General features: G+C 40.0%; 1 long non-coding RNA gene across 1 annotated transcript; it reads right to left on the reverse strand.

Moving 5' to 3' along the window:
• Positions 1-5,095: 5,095 nt before the first annotated feature.
• Positions 5,096-12,489, reverse strand: LOC121886393. Its single transcript, XR_006092722.1, has 2 exons — positions 10,165-12,489; positions 5,096-5,644 (listed from the first exon to the last, which is right to left on the reverse strand). It is a non-coding gene; the product is annotated as an uncharacterized LOC121886393 (long non-coding RNA).
• Between the last annotated feature and the right edge of the window lie 4,994 nt (positions 12,490-17,483).

Consider the following 17,483-nt stretch of genomic DNA (forward strand, 5'->3'; position numbering starts at 1 on the left):
CTTGTCAAGGCTGGATTAACAGTCTTGACAAGCAGCATCTGCCTCAGGGCTCTAGACCCTCCAGAAAGCCCCATGTTCTCTGTGTGACAATTTGATTGAAGTAAATTAATGAAATGCACATTTGTATTCCACATCTGAAATAATGCACCACTAAACCACATTATCAGCTGAAATGGTAAGGGCATTTTTCAACTTGGGTCTTATTCCAGAATTGTGGCTATTCTGTGCTAACTTTGCACTTGCCACTTCCATTATAGAAATTAAGGAAACTGAACGCTGGCAAAACCGTGTTGGAGTGAGCAGGGTCAGCCTCTAAATAAACTTAAGTTTTACATAAGTCATTTAAAAAAAACTTGTCTCCAAGTCCAAACAGAAGTAGACACAAACATTGGCCCATGGATTAGCTTTTGAAGCTTACTGCATGATACTTTTAGGGAAACCTGCCGACTGCCCAGACTAGCTGCCTATGCAGTAATAACAAACATTTAGTGCTTATAGTTTCCTATATAGCATGATTCTAAACTGTCCTAAAAGGTATTGATTACTTTTTAGGGATCCTTATCTGTGTTGCTAACCGCATGGTGAGCTGATTATTTTGTCTAGCTGGCCTTGTCTTTTCTTCCAGTTGATTTTATTGAGGTGAAACACAGTTGGGATTACTATCAGCCATGGTCTTGTGTAGATTTGTACAAACAATTTGTCTTGCTACAATATAGTGAACCACAGCCTCACAAACAAATTGCCACGCTGCTAGTTCATTAGCTTTATTGACCTGAAGTGCAGTATATCCCAATGCAGTTAACATAAATGGCTAATCCAGGGGGTTAACTTCTGTTTTTACATTCAGTCACACTCAGATACAAGCGTTTGAAATTATTGACTACATTTTTGCAAAAAGAATATTTGGAAAGCTTGCTCTGTTTGCCCTGCTATACATTGTTTTTCGTTGCGTTTTGGGAATTTCTACAAAGTAGGTGGTGATCAAGTGCAAAGTTATTATGATCCATAGTCAGAGTGACCACAGCACTGATACAAACATTACCAGTACTGGTTGTTTACTGGTTGTGTAGGTGAAATATAATGCCAACATGTTTATTTTGAGTTTGCGCTCATGGGGTATTTGGTGAGGAGATACATAGTGCACACAGAACGAGAAGAACAGGGGGTCAAAAGGGGCCCAAAAGCTGAGTTTTGCCCTATGGCCATACAGCTTATTTCTTTAGCCTTTTTTTTGTACTTTTGTCCTTTTGAGAGCCAGTTTTAGTTTTAAAGCTTCAAAGTAAGGATTATCTTGGCCAGACCTAACTATGGTAACACTTCAGGAATTAGGTTTAGGATTAAATTAGGGCGAGGTTAGTTTTAGGTCAGGACATGGGTTTGATCTTAAGTAGTGGTGAGGGCAGAGGTTAGGCTTTGACACTAGTGAATGAATGTAATACAGTATAATACAGGTCCTTGCATGTGTAGTAAAACAAATGTGTGTGTTCAGATGTCTGCGTGGCTATGTATGTGTGTGTGAGTGAGCATGAATAGCAGCTCTGCCTCTCCATACTCAGCCCCTCAGGGATAAACAGGTAGAAAAGTAACTGCTCCCCTGAAATACGCTCTATCAGTTTAAACGCAGCCCTCCAATTTCCACCCCAGGTGGGGAGAAGATAGCATCTCTGATTTGAAACCTCAGCTTCATCGACTCCACATCCCTCACTTGTGGCTAAGGCAGTGTAAACATTTAATGAAATTACTAATCTCGCTTTTAAAAGTCGAACGAGTCCCTTTTTACATTGCCAACAGGTGATAGAAGCAGAAACGAAGCGTGCTTGATGGAGGAGGAGAAACAGGGATGAGAGGATAGAAGAGGCTGTAATAGGGAGCTGGCTGCCATTTGGGAGGCTGGATGGGTGGGTGGGGTGGGGGTTGACTGTTTAAACGCTCACAGACGCCCATGCGTGTCGAGACTGCCAATCCTCTGGGAAATCAGGGCCCGGGAAGCCGTCAGGCTCCCTGGAAAGATCCCCATTTCTAAGCACAGAGATCTGACATTTTGAAATGTGAGGCGGCCAAACCACCTGCCACATCGAAAGGTTTGATATGAGCCTCTGATGAGATAGACAGGGATGGGGAATGGGTCTCATTTGTTAAATTTTTAGATCTCATTGCTCCCTTTCTCCTCCTCCTTCCTCTCTCTTTCTCTCTGCCTTTCTCTCCAGATTCATCATCATTGAGCTATGCAGTAACTTTCGGAAGTGTCTGGATATCTCTGTAATGAGAACAACCCCCTAGATATTATTGATCTATGTCCTCAATTACCTTCCAACTCTCAATTATTTAATACAGTTCCAGCTCCTTTACTTACAGAAGTTGTTCAAAGGGAAAAGAAGAAGGTTTAACTCTCCAATCGTGCCTCTTCCTGGCACAGATAAAGTGTTTCTGTGCTACATGTCTTATCTGATTGATTCCACACTATAATGCGATCTCCATGGTTTTGGTTTGTAAAGCAAGCATTTCCTAAGTTATCCCAAGCTGCCAAGGTGACCGGGTCTCTGAAATACATAATGTCTCTGCCGTCATACATCTACTGTTTCTTTAAAAAGCAAGTTTACTGTATTGCCTTTGGAACAATTTGTATAATTCAATTTTACTGAGGCTACGTCACAGAAAGCAGGACTCAGATCATGATGTGTGGTTATAATAAAAAGAAAATATAGGCAAGAGTGATGTGAGTTGAGTATGTGCTGAACGCCCAAAAGCAGAAAGAGAAAACAGTAATGAAACAGTAGCATAATCACACAGGGTTTATCAGCATACTTGACTTTATTGAAATCCCTTGCATGCTAAAGACAAACTAACTGAACTTTATACACTTGGAAACGACCCTGCAGCACCAGCATCTCTTCCTAAGCAGTCAATCAAAATGTTACACCCCAAAGTGGAGGGTGAGTGAGCTCCTCTTCTCAGAGCTTTTATAGGAAGAGTGGAGAAAAACAAGTTCAGGCTGTTTTGAGTGTAAATGTCTCATAGGTGTAATTCTTGAAGAATTTTATTTGATTTGTTTTCATCTCTCTTTCGACTACCTTGGGGTTTAGTATATTATATAACAACTCAAAGTAGTTTTTTATGCTTGCCCTTTGACATCACATTTTTATGTGTATTGATCTGACTCACATCCACATCTACTTTAAAAATGAGTCTTTACAGCTGTTTTCCTGTTTCTCCATCTGCATCCTCAAATAGACTGCTAATGTAAGAGAAACTAGAGCCACTGACTGACTCAAAAATCTCCAAAAACACAGACACAGGTGCCCTTTTTGCAATCCACTGGCCACTCAGCTAGCCACAAAAATGACAAAAACCACAACAAATGGCTAAAAACTAAATAATTTTGTATTGACAACATGCCAAATGACTGCTGAAGAGTAAATGTTGGACTTGGAGGAGTAAATGTCAGTGGCCAGAAACACAACTCCAAATAAATGTTAATGTTGTGTAAGGATGTATGATATGATTTGATTTATGTATGGATTCCAGACATAAAAAATCCAAGGGATGATGTTAAAGTGAAAACATTTATTTCCAACATGGTCTCAGTGGCAATTGTTTGGTAAGTTCACCATGATAACTTTGTAAACTGATAATATGTAAGACTTTGTGTTTTCAACTTGTTGGCCATAAAAAGGAGAAAAATGAAGGCAGCTTTAAGTGAATTTGTTGATTAAAGCCACCTTGACGGATATAAAAAAAAAAATCTCTGCATTGCAGTGTATTAGTTCAGACTTAGAACTTTAACATCAGGGACACACACTATGATTTAAAATAACGGGCTGCAATCCAGCTTTAAGAGGCTATTGTTTGATAGCTAAATCTCGGTAAGTATGTGTGTGAAATGAACACATTTTGTATGTGTGTGTAGGTGTATATTTAGAGGGGCTGTGTGTATAAAAAGAATCTGTCCAAGAAAATTACAAGGACTCTTTTGAAGCCTTGAGTGGTATTTTCAACCTCCATCACGACAGATGAATTGAATTCTTATCTTTTAATGTTATATATGTATGGTGTCTATTTATGTATGTGTATGTGTGTGTGTGTGTGTGTGTGTGTGAATGCATGCATTTGCAAGCCTTGTATGTGGGTAATTTTAGATGAGCCTAATTAGAGATTTTCTCAAAGTTAAACTATTTAAAAACCACATTAGTGTTGTGTGAAGTAAATATGTTTTTGCAGAATTTTACTCAGATACTGCTGGTTAAGCAACGCAGTGTGTTTCCTATGCAGTGCTTCAGGCAACTGTGTTTTAAAGATGACTGGCGCCCTCTAGCAGCCAAGTTAACATGCACAGATGCTGTGTGGGCTCAACAAAATCAGGAGAATTACTCTAAATGTATTATTCATCAGTATTACTCACTGTCACTATACACATTTGAACACAGTAGCCCTATTTAGCAGGTTAGTTTTGGATTTGGGTTGTAACTGTAGCTGTAATAACCCTAGAGATACCTATTCTCTCTCTTCTGGCTGTGAGGAAGACACCATAATCATCCCCATTTCATTCCTATTTTCTTGTAATTTCCTGCTGCAGATGCCTTGCATATGGCAGAGAAATCACTTTGAGCCATGAAGGACTTCACTGAAGGAAATCGTGTAATCTGCAGCGTCTCCCAGTTAATCATTGGGCTTAATAACTCATGAAATCATTCATAGTGTGACTAGGTTGCAGTTTCAATAAGCCTGCTGCCTAAATGAATAGGTTTGGGGTCACTGATCTGAGCATCAGGAATGCTACTGGGAAAATTCTGTGTGTCATGCAGACATCAGACATCACAATTACAAATTGACCACACATAGCAGAGCCACAGAAGAGGTAAAATACAACCGAAGAAGGGGAGGATTTTCTATTTCCAATTACCTTCTAAGAATGCAGGCACATTGTGAATAGTTTAGATGAATATTTTGCATGTTGTGACACATTTTTCCATCATTACTCTTAATAATCTCAGCAGCTAGAGATGCTTGCAGTCACTTCAGCCGAGCAAATTGAAAATTCCCCTTGAATAATTTCAACTGTGTGTGTTTCACTTTTAACTCCTTCTTTCACTCTAAGTTGCCCCACATTTGATAGTTTTAATAAATTCATCAATCCATGTCTGGTGAACTATATCTTCTCCTCATTCTGCTGCTGTGGCATGAAGTAATGCTTAGTTTTCTTACATGGAACAACAAAAATGACCCAGTTTTGTTATTTACAACCAACACAAGTGAAGTCACTTGCAAGCAGATTACATAATGTTGAATTCATGTCATTGGGTAAATATTCATATGTGGTATATGGGACAATATGGCAACTCCTGTCTCTAACATCAGATGTGAATGTCTGTCTTGATCTTATTCTGTCCATCAGCTGACTCCTAGTCGATGACCCTTGACTTCTCCCCAGTGGCTGCTGTGACTGGTTTTGGTCTGGTGTTCGCAGACGGCTGATGTTCATTCAGTCTGTTGTCCAGGGCTCTCGTTGTCTTTAGGGTGTACCAGCAGAGATCTTACAGTGTTGAATAGTTTGTGGTAAGTGCTGACTCATTGTGACTTGAAGACTCTCAATGTTCTGACAGTCCAACCACATCAGGGAGTCCCACTGGGATGCTTCTGGTGGTCCCTGGATGACATGTAGACAAATAATGTGACATCTCGTTAAAATTTGCAGGCGTTCATGTGAAACAGTTGTTCATTTCCCACAAGTGATTTTAACATTATTCTAAATTGAACTGGAGCAAACATTACTCACTCCTACTGGCTTGACTCTACAGTGAAGCTATTTTATATTGTTCTTGTACTGCAGGTCAACTCACTGCAGCGTTTACTGCCTTGGTTAACATAATAATTTGTGGACACTTGACTCTTACACATTATTGATGTGTTGAGTTTGCGATGCTGAGTGTGGAGCATTTTGAGCTCACTACAATACAAACAACTGAAAATGCAAATATGCCACTCAGAGGGTTTTGTGGATTGCGTATTCCAGTGAACGTCTCATATTCATAAATTCAATATGAAATGACCTCCTCTCTATTATGTCTTCTGATTTCACCTCTATTGAGTCTGACTAAATAGTTCAAAATATCATGATTGAAGGTATTGATTTAGTGTTTTCATGCTCAACCTTTTGAAAATTTTAAATACCTGCACTTGCATGTATTGAAGGTCATGTTTTATAGCAAAGAAAAAGCACAATTATTACAACATAATAGTAGTGCAGTTCACATTTTCTGTTGGACTTAAAATGGACAGTTTTTAAAAAGGATCAAAATTGATGCAGCAGAACCAGAGATATCATCTTTTTATTGCATGCATTCTCCATCCTGAAAACCTGGCCTACATTACCCACAATGCAACTCATTGCATCAATTTACTCAACTCTACAGATTTGGGTGTGTTATGCTAGTAGCGGCTAATGTGGGCTGGAGCTGCTAGCCTCCAGCAGAGATGAGCAGTGGCTACAGAGGTCTGGTTACCTCACTTCTTTCTAACTTCACATCCCCAGACTTTTTTACTTTTCAAAGTCTTGTAGTCTTCCACCCCATTGACACTGACTCAAGTAACATCACTTGAGGCAATTTATCAGATTTTAAACAGATCCCTTTGGAGACGCAAATTGCTTTTTCACATGTGCAGCAGTAGCTACTCCCCAACACCTGTAAACACACTTTTATGTGGAAAATCTGTGGAGTTCCCCTTTAAACTGAATTACTTTTAGGCTAACCAAATAAATAAATAAAAGATTCCATTTTTGAGTGGAAAGTCTAAGAGGCTAAATGACTGTACTCTGAGAAACTCCAACAGTCCTCAGCTAACGACTCTGCCTCTGTCTGTAGAGGCCTCAGACAGATTACCAACTACAAACTTCTTCCCCAAACACAACAACATCTCTCTCCATCCTGGAGAGTGACATTAACAGGCTGTTCAATAGACATAACCCCCGCAAAGCAGCCAGACCGGACTCTGTCTCTCCCTCCACCCTGAAGCATTCTTCTGACCTGCTGTCTCTGGTGTTCACAGACATCTTTAACACCTCACTGGAGATGTGCTACATGCCAGCCTGCTTCAAACCCTCCACCATCATCCCCCTCCTCAAAACACAAGGGACCACAGGACTTAAAGACTACAGACCCGTCGCCCTGATTTCTGTTGTCATGAAGTTTTTTGAGCACCTTGTGCTGTCCCACCTCAAAGCCATCATAGACCCACTCCTGGACCCCTTGCAGTTCACCCACAGAGCCAACATATCCGTAAACTATGCGGTCAATATGACCCTCCACTACATCTTCCAGCACCTGGACTCTTCAGGAACCTACACAGTCCTGTTTGTGGACTTCAGCTCCACCTTCAACACGATCATCCCAGTTCTCCTGCAGGATAAGCTCTCCCAGCTACACATGCCTGACTCTACCAGCAAATGGAACACAGACTTCTTGTCTGACAGGAGTCAGCATGTGAAGCTGGGGAAGAACATCTCAGACTCCCTGACCATCAACACCGGTTCCCCTTAAGGATGCGCCCTTTGTCCACTTCTCTTCTCCCTGTACACCAACAGCTGCACCTCCAGTCATCAGTGGGCTTATCTCTGGTGGGGATGAGACCGCCTACAGGTAGGGGGTTGACCATCTGGTGACTTGGTGTGGACAAACCAACCTGGAGCTCAATGCTCTAAAGACAGTGGAGATGGTTGTGGATTTCAGAAGGAACGCAGCCACACCGCCTCTATCACCCAGTGTGACTCCCCAGTCAACACTGTGGCATCCTTCCACTTCCTGGGAACCATCATCAGCCAGGACCTCAGGTGGGAACTGAACATCAGCAGCCTCACCAAGAAGGCTGAGCAGAGGATGTACTTCCTGTGGCAGCTGAAGAAGTTCAACCTGCCAAAGTCAATGATGGTGCACTTCTATACCGTCATCATTGAGTCCATCCTCACCTCCTCCATCACCATCTGGTATACTGCTGCAACTGACAAGGACAAGGGCAAACCTCAAACCTCACGCCACAAGAACAGCTTCTTCCCATCTGCAGCCGGCCTCATCAACAAGGCCCGGGACCCCCACTGACACGGATTCTATCCCACCCATAGATATTACATGTTATATTAACATAAAATCCCATAATCTTATATTTGCACATCTGTGATTTTTGATCTAACATGGTGCATTACATTAATACAACTTGTAGTATTATTATTATTAATTGCACATTGCATGTACTGATTACACTATGTACATTTGCACATTCCTGGTCAATATTTTGTACATTTCATTTCATTCTCTTCAATTTAAAATTGAAACCTGTAGCAGCTCTTCTCACTTAGAATATATTTTACATATTTTTACTGTAAAATCCTTTCTTTCTTTTTTATATTATTTAGGATTATTTAAGTTTGTGTATATTTTTGACTGTAATGTACCACAACACCAAGTCTAATTCCTTGTATGTGCAAACCTACCTGGTTCAGATTCTGAAAGAATTGTGGTACTAATTATACACAGTTATTTTAGTTCAGCTGGTCATTATAAGCAGAATTTCTACAGGAAATCTGTAGAAAACATAATTGCAGCTGTACTTGAATAAATAAAATATGTAAAATAGAAATTATTAAAACATTTTATAAGAGAATTATAAAAGAGGGGGTTTGAACTCATGACCTCTAAGCTCTTGGCTACAGCCATGGCTATACACATACTTTTATGGGTTTTGAGATAACTCTGAGATTTCTATAACCACCAAGATACAATTGATGCAATTTTGTGCTACTGGAAGCAGGGAACACTTAATCCATAAACCGCACTGTGCACTGTTGTCACGGGGACTTTTACTTTGATTGGAAATACTTCCAAAGAAAAGTGTTGTGATTTGGATCAAGTGGCCGCGAAATGTCATTTGAAATTACTACTACCTATTTAGTCTGATGCAAGTGTAATAGTACTACTAAATTCAGAAAACCTGTCATATTATCAGCTCTGTGTTCCCATCATCTGAAAGCTGAGATGAACGGTATTTTCTCGTCCATGTCTGCCTCTTTCCCGACGAAAATGAGTCTTCGGAGACTCGAAGTGGGAAATTTACGCTGTGCATGTGAAAGCAGCACGACGATATGAGGCCCCTGGGAGCCCACTGGAGTGACGTGCAAGAATATGGGCGGGGCTTAAGCACAGGTGAACGCCGCACAGGTGTAAAGGTTGGGGAAATGTGCGTCCTGAAAAACAAGTTAAACCGTGCAGCGCCGCTATTCTGGCTTTTACCTCTCCACCGGTATGGCCCACAAGTGCATGGGGAAGTGCGCGCCGTTATTCTTCCTCGCCATAGTCTTTGATGTAGCTGGTCTGGTTGTACTTCTGGTCGGGATTTTCGGCAACCTGAACGTAAACGGCCGGTTCTACGGGGATTTTTTCATCTACACGGGCTCGATCATTATTTTCCTCAGTTTGGTGTGGTGGGTTCTGTGGTACACGGGTAACGTCCAGCTGAACACGGAGAGCAGGAGGGGCTCCCTGGACATCACCTTTACGCACTGGGCCAGGAAGCTGTCCGAGAGGCTCTCCAAAAGCGGTAAAAAGTCCCTGGAAGTCGGGGAGGAGAAGAAGAAGAGCACAGGAAACGGGAAGGAGATGAACGGGACGGTGCGCGTTGTTGTGCCGTCTCGGGTTACTTGGGAAGGCAGCGGCGGCGGAACGGTGTCGGGTCATGATAACAGAGGGTTTGATGGAGGGACTGAGTGCGCTGCTGCAGCTGACAAAAACGTGGAGTTGGGGGTGTTGAAGAACTCAGACGTGGCTCTGCAGGCAGCTGATGACAAAGCAGAGAGGCTTCTCTGACAGGAGACGGTGCGTATTTCAACCATCTTTTCCACCCCCAAAAAACAAAAAAAAAAACAACCCCCCTCCTCCTAATCACCTAACCCGGGGTCACCTCAACATCCTCCCTGTCTAGAGTCCATTATAGTAACTTTCTCACTGCTGTTGAGACTTTGAAAACCAATTTCCCCTAACCTACTTAATCTCCTGACACCATAACCTGTTACATTTTCTAAAAGTTAAAGCAAGCCTCTGAAAAATGTATGATCCTCTGAAAGTCTAGGCCTGTGGAACCAACAAACAATCATAATTGAAAGTCATAAATATTCAGTACCTGCCCTGGCTTCACCCTTTCTGTCAGTCTGCTGCTGTTTTGCTTGTCATTAGCTGCTCACTGCCACAGCTGTAATGCTTTCATCATTACTGTTGCATGGCAGGCCTCCCTCTGCTCTCACCCCATTCATAATTATGAAATGTCTCACATTATTGTCAGTGATCAGATGACACCCGCAGTGAAGCCCGTCCAGAGGAATGGGCACCCTCATGCAAAGCTGATACCCCCAGGACCCTGCCTGTTCACTCAGCTCATGAATATCTTTAATAATTTTTTTTCTCTTTCCCCGGCTGCTGTGAAAAGATCTTCAGTGGCCCGTGGCAGCTTTTAATTAATGAGCCTGACCATTTCTACTCACCTTCACAGTTCTGCATTATTTTAGCCGTCAGTTTGCTTGTAACCGGGTGGCAAGCCAGACACCCTTTGGGCCAAAAGGCGCAATTGCATTTTAATGGAACTCAGCAGTGCTTATTGATCCGCTGGAATGGAGTGCGGTAGGTATAAGGAAGTAGGCCTCCTCCAAATGCAGGGATCATATATAAGTCTGCCCTATGCACAGGCCCTCCATCCACCAGTTCCAGGTAGTTAATTTTAATAGGCCACAGCCTTGTTCTCTTATTATCTGACCTGACTAATGATCAAGAGATATGGAACTGTGTGAAATGGTGTGGTCAAAAGAACAAACACCTCATACTGAACAATGAAGCTGCACTCTTAACTGTAACTTTACTGTGTTACATTGGAGACAAAGGGGCACTGAGAGCAGGGCGGTATCAGGACACTAATCTCCTCTGTGTTCCTGAGAATTTATTCTTGTGGTAGTTTACAAGAAATTAACATACTTCATCATTTTATACAAACAATACCTCAGGCTTTGACTGTTAACTATATAGCCATCATGTGAATATTTAAAGTCCACCTTCACTCAAAAGTGTTTTTCTTCTTGTTCCTTCCATTGGATGTTTGAGTTTCACTATGCAGAGTGATGTTTGTGCAGAGTTTGACCCTAGAAGGCTGTTTTCACATTCATCTGTTGAATTTAAGTGCACCTACGAGTGTGATTTGTGACGTCACTAGAATTTTGCAGGCCAATCATGGTACATCCCATGATTTTTCAGTAAAGCATTTGAAATTAAAAATACTACATATTGATAGATTCTGGATTTTCCCATAATGGAGAAGTCATTTTAATGACTTTAAGTAGGTAATTGGACTTTTCAAGTGGAAAAAACACATTAGACACAACTTTCTATTCAAAGCGGAGTATATATCTTAAAACAAGGCTGGAGGGGATCTTTTTTTTGCAACTGTAAGTTGCTCCACTGGATGGTGGGAGAATAGTGTACATTAACAGCACACTAATCATCGAGCACATCAAACATTACTTTGTATGCATCCTGACTTTAGAGTATACTTAATTTTGTCATTTTCCCCACTATAAACACTCTACATACTCAAAACCTGCCTAGAATTGGTATGCAGTATATAGAATTAGGACACAGCTAACGTTTCAGAGCCTGTTTTTGGTTGGTCAGCACCGCAGTATTTACAAAATCTCAGCTACTTACTTACTGACAGCACATAATGTTAAGGGTTTTATCACTGGACAGTTCTCCAATGAAAACAGGCCTCCACCTAAGGACAATATTGAAATTGTAGCGGCATTTGAGATGTTTATCACTTAGATTTGACAGTGGCTTGCATGGATTAATGTTGGAACAGTGAACAAAATGCTCAGGTGTTAAGCAAACACAAATTTCCTAACATGCATTAAATGGTGCCATTAACCATTGGGTAACATGGAGACAGATTAGCTTGACGGTTAAGTGATGATAGTCTTATTTGCACATGTATTCATGTTGTTGTGTAATGTCAATATAAGATTGTTAGCCGGTAATGATGGGTAGACTACTTACTGTAATGTTTCAGGGCAGTTCAAATGTGAAGGAGGAAAATGTTAAAGGAAATGATTCAACATTTCGAGAAATGTATTTATTTGCTTGATTTATGAGAGTGAAATAAGAAGATTGATACCACACTTGCATCTGTGCGTGAAGTATGGAGCTGGAGTCAATACATGGTTAGCCTAGCTTAGCATGAAAACTGAAAGCAGGGGAAAATACATTGTCATTTGTCAAGAAGTAGACAGTTAATACCTCCCCCTAAAACTGGAAGACCTGGAAGACTAAGAATCTTCTACATTTGTTTTTGTACGGTTTAGAGTTGTTGGTAGGTGTATTTTTGAACTTTTGAAAGAGCTAGGCTATCCATTAGCATTACATAAAGACAAAATCTCAACAGCACTTGGTAATTATGTTTGTTTGTTTTTTATTCAGCCTTTTTTTTTTTTTTTTTTTTTTTAAATCTGTTAAAAGCTTTTAATGCACTGAATCAGGAAAATATTTTTCATGACACAGCATATGTTCACAAATTTACATTTCCAACAAAGAAAAAGATGTGGTGTGCCTAAAGGGTCCGTTCCTGGGCCACTGTTATTTCTCATTTACATAAATGATTTCCCAAATGTGTCCAATATTTTTTGTCCCATACTGTTTATAACCAGAGCTGAAACAAGAGTTGAGCAACAGAAAATCAATCAGCAACTACTGAAAATTGATCTTTAGACTTTCTGTATTTCTAGATTCTCAATTGTGAGGATTTGCTGCATTTCTTTATCTCATGTGACAGTAAACTTAATAACTTTGGATTTCTGATTCTGATTTCAGCAACAAGCATTTTGAAGATGTTACCATGAGCTACCATTGGACATTTGTGATAGACAGTTTTTCCTTATATTCTGACATCTTATAGCCTCAAGATGAATTGATTAATTGAGAAAATAATGGGTAGATTAATCAATTATGAAAAATAATTGTTGAAGCCCTACGGAAGACACAACATTGGTTCTTTTGCGTTCAGATTTTCACTCATTGTTTAAAGGAGCTTACTCTGGTTTATGTGCTAATGCAGAATTGTTTAAAACGCAGTTTTCACTAAGACAATGTCTTCATACACTTTAATGTTCTTTAATCAATCCTTACTTCCCATACTGAAGCATAGTAGCCTATGGTTCAGTACATTTTCTACAACCTGAAAATATCCTCCCACAAAAAGATTTTGTTATAGTTGCATAAATCTGCTTCTTTATTTCAGGGATCTCAACTTGTTTATGTTATTGATGTTTTCCAGTGATTTACTTTTATAAACACCATACAATTCAGAGAGGAAAAGCCAATATCTCATAATTTCATGTAGTCTTTATCCTCCAAGCACATTACAAGAGCTGATTTTTAATCAGATACAGGGAAATGAATGGAATTACATCTTCCTGTAAGTCCTACAGAGCATATTAAAAAATACTTTAATCTCTGTTTTAATAATTGAGTTTTTCCTCTCCCTTATCAGTGATACCCATTGTTATTTGTGTGTCATTTGTTTTTAAACCTGTGCAAATAAGTTAAACCCTTTCTCTCTCTTCTTATTTTTTGCAGGTGAAGTCTGACTCTCTGGTTTGAAGGACGGGTGCTGCTTTCCAAAACTTCCAAAAGACTGAAAACCTTGAGCTAAAGTCACTTTTTTTGAAAGACAATTTCTTAATCAGGGAAAAGCCCTGCATCCACAGTGGGCAGAAGGGCTGTGCACAGAGGAAGAAAAAGTCTTAAACATGTACATACCAAATTTCTATTTTTATGTGTTGATTTTGTGGCAGATGTAAATTATTTTTCTTGGAATAAAATTTACAGATATTTGGACGTGGTGGTTGTTTGACTGTATTTGAGGGTGTGCCTGCACATACATTATAACTGATACTGTTTGATGCTAGATAACAACCCCACCTACAATACTGTCCTTCCATCCCTTTCCAGGAGATTTAACAACCGTTCACATTTGAGCTCATGTGAAAACTCTAATGACTGTCATTTACACTCGGCCTCACTCGGCATTCGTTACAACAGCCAGGAGCATTAATGAACCAAGTGGTATCATTGACCTTACCTAGGACTCCCCACCAGTCAGTTAGAACTGAAGAAGCCTCTTGAATAAGAGGCGTAACATCTTCAAGGATTTACAACCAAGTACAGTTGCCCTCGATTTGACCCTTCTTAGATAACCATGAACTGGATGACTAAGAATCTTCACAGATAACAACACCGTAACGCCCGTAAAATGAGTTGCGCAAGGGACAGTTTTCCTTCTCTTCCTTGTCTGGGTTCTACCTTTGTTGATATAGCTTTTATACACGACACAGGAAGTAGATTTTTCTCTCATCATCACTTTATAATGTCCATTTTTGTAGAGTGTACATAGCACCCTCCCACTATTTTATACCAAATCATGCAAAGAGGCCAAAATACAAGGCCAATATTTCTAGAAAATATTCCAAATCCACCTGTGGGCCTGAGATAAGGCCTGGATCTGTGGTTGCTGGAATGTAATATGTTAATGAAATGAAGCCGTGTCAAAACACATCCAACGTCAGAGGCGGGAAAATCTCGAGTCATCATTAAGGAAACATATTTCTCCTCTGTCAGATGGTGTCGTGAAAAAAATGTGAGATGTAGATATAGAAAGGAATGTGACCTGAGTGTTTAAACTCTTCCTTGTCATCATCTCAGACTCACAGGCAGCACCGAGAGGAGCAGGAGCGTTTTCTTCTGAATTTATTTCAACTCTGAATTATTTCAATTATTTCGACTAACATTTTTCATATGTACAGATAAAGTAAAAAGGTGGTGAATAATTGCTTAAACCTTAAGCACAGTCAACCACTCCTATCATGGATTATACTGCCTATCTGGGACGCTGCCTGCTGTTTTTCTTCATCGCAATCTTCCTGGATGCAGCAGGCCTCATCCTCTTCTTCGTGGGCGTCTTCGCTCCTATCAACTTCTGGGATTTCTTAGTCCTCACGGGACCCCTCCTCATGTTCTTCAGCTTGGTGTTCTGGATCTTCTGGTATCTGGGAAACCTGGAGGTGCCAGTGGAGGAGTTCCTCCCCAAATGAGACTTGTGGCTTCTTCATTTGCAGAACAAAGAACTTTTCTGACGACTAGTACTGGAAAGTGAAACCAAAGCTGCAGCAACAGGTGCAGATCTTTAATTTGAAATCATTAAAGTTGAGAGATTTTGTTTTTGATCATGTTTTCCTTTAACAAAGCTCTGTACTTTTCCCTTAAAGGTGATCATTCTCAGCTTCTACTGGATCTGTCTGGTGAAGGATGATTGTATATTTGCTTCACCACCCAAAGAGACATGGTACTTGAATCTGATGGGCACCTGCACACTAAACACCTCAGACTGCTTTGTCATGATGATTCCATTCTGGGAATTTTGTGTGAAGATATATTAGAAGATATATTATTATTTTGTTGCCAAGTCATGTGAATTCTGGACATTTTCCCTGATCTGTTTTGTCACATTTTTTTCCTTTCCTATTTCATTATATTAGTTTTCTTCTAAGGTCGTTGTTCCCGATCAACAGTTTCTGTGGTGATTTTCCTGTTGTGAAATCTGAGTATTGCTCGTTCAGGCCATTCAGCAGAAAACCAGTTAAACTGGGTCCATTAGCTACTGGGACAGGGAATGCTCTCATTTTACAAGAATGGGTTAGTGTGAAGATGGAGGGAAAAAATGTTTCCCATCCATGAAACATCATAACGACATAAAAATATGGCGGTATCCAACTTTTGGAGGTTGTTTGTACAGATTTAGTCGTGATGCACGCGCATGTGTCTTGTGTATAATCTTAACATCAAGTATGTGGTGCAGCTGGTTTCTGTTACAGAAGCAGACACACCTTATTGACAGTGTGGCTGATATTTAAACTTTACACAATAATCCTCAGGCTGAACAATACCGACCACTAGAATAGATCTTCAACAGATGAGAAACAAGGATACAATGGCGACAACAAAAAAAACAAACCATTTTCTAGAAAAAGTTTGACTTTTGATTGCTTTGAATTTACTAATACATATGCTTGAGATGGTGTGCAATGTTTGTTTTAAGGAGATAATTGATTTCAAAATGTAGTTACAGTGTCACTACCCTCATAAATGTCTTTGCCCAGTACATATTTACTCTGCTCTTCAGTTTCTGTTTCAAAAGCTGATGTGTTCTCAAGGAGTAGGCCCACAGATCCATTTAGCCTTGCACAAGACGAGTATTTGGAAATGTGTCAGCCGTACATTACTAATTCATAACTGCGTCCCCGCTGCTCAAACATCTCCACAAGAATTACTTGGTCGACATGTGATTCTGAGGTGTCACAATCCCTGTGCCTGGCTGTCTGTCTCCAGGGTTTCAGTTTCCACCTCACACCCAACTTGTCTTTCCATTACCTGTTGCCAGCCTGCTGTACAGTGCACGACCAACACGCACACACAAACACACCCACACCTGCCCTGGGTCAACTGAACATGACACTGTTCCACTCTGCGCTGCGGTGACAAAGGGGACAGGGATTAAGTTCTGTGAGACATGTCAGTGCAGTGTTTGGTTGTTGTGGTTCCTGCCAGCACTTCACACTACACACAACACAGGTCTGGTCTGATATTTGATGTGATGGTATTTCAGTCCAATGGTGGAAGAAATGCTGAAATATTTTACTTAAGTAAAAGCAGTGGTGCCACAGTAAGAATAATACTCCAATATTACAAGTCCTGCACAAAGTTGTAAAACTTAAAAACTTAAGTAAAATTACAGAAGTATTATCAGCAAAATTTACTTACTGTAAGCATCAAAAGTGCAATTATTCATAATGCAAAAAGGTTCCTTTCACAGGATTAAATGTATCATATACTGTATATAATTGGAATTGTATTACTGATGCAGTAACATGTAATTTTGACTATTTTATACTCTGTTAGGTAGTTTAATCTCTAACAATGCATCATGTTACATTTGCTTATCATGTTTTGGATAAAACTCAGTTTGTCAGATAAATGTAGTGTAAAAAGTACAATATTTCCCTCTGACAGCAGTGGGGAGACATTGAGTACACTTACTCAAGAGCTGTACTTAAGTACAATTTTGAGGTACTTGTACTTTACTTGAGTATTTCCATTTTATGCTACTTTCTACTTCTACTCCACTACATTTCAGAAGGAAATATTGTACTTTTTACTGCACTGTTTCATATACATTAAAACTACTACCTTTTGATTAAAATGTTATTTAAAAAAAGCATATAGGTTTATAAAATACAATGAATTGTTAAAAATTAAATCGGTAGTTCCCAGCCTGTTTGGCTTGTGACCCCTTACAAAAAGTCAGTGTGTAGTTTGAGTTTCAGATTTCTGTGAGTTGTTAGAGACATT

The sequence above is a fragment of the Thunnus maccoyii genome, chromosome 20 (genome assembly GCF_910596095.1).
Source record: "Thunnus maccoyii chromosome 20, fThuMac1.1, whole genome shotgun sequence".
NCBI lineage: Eukaryota > Metazoa > Chordata > Actinopteri > Scombriformes > Scombridae > Thunnus > Thunnus maccoyii.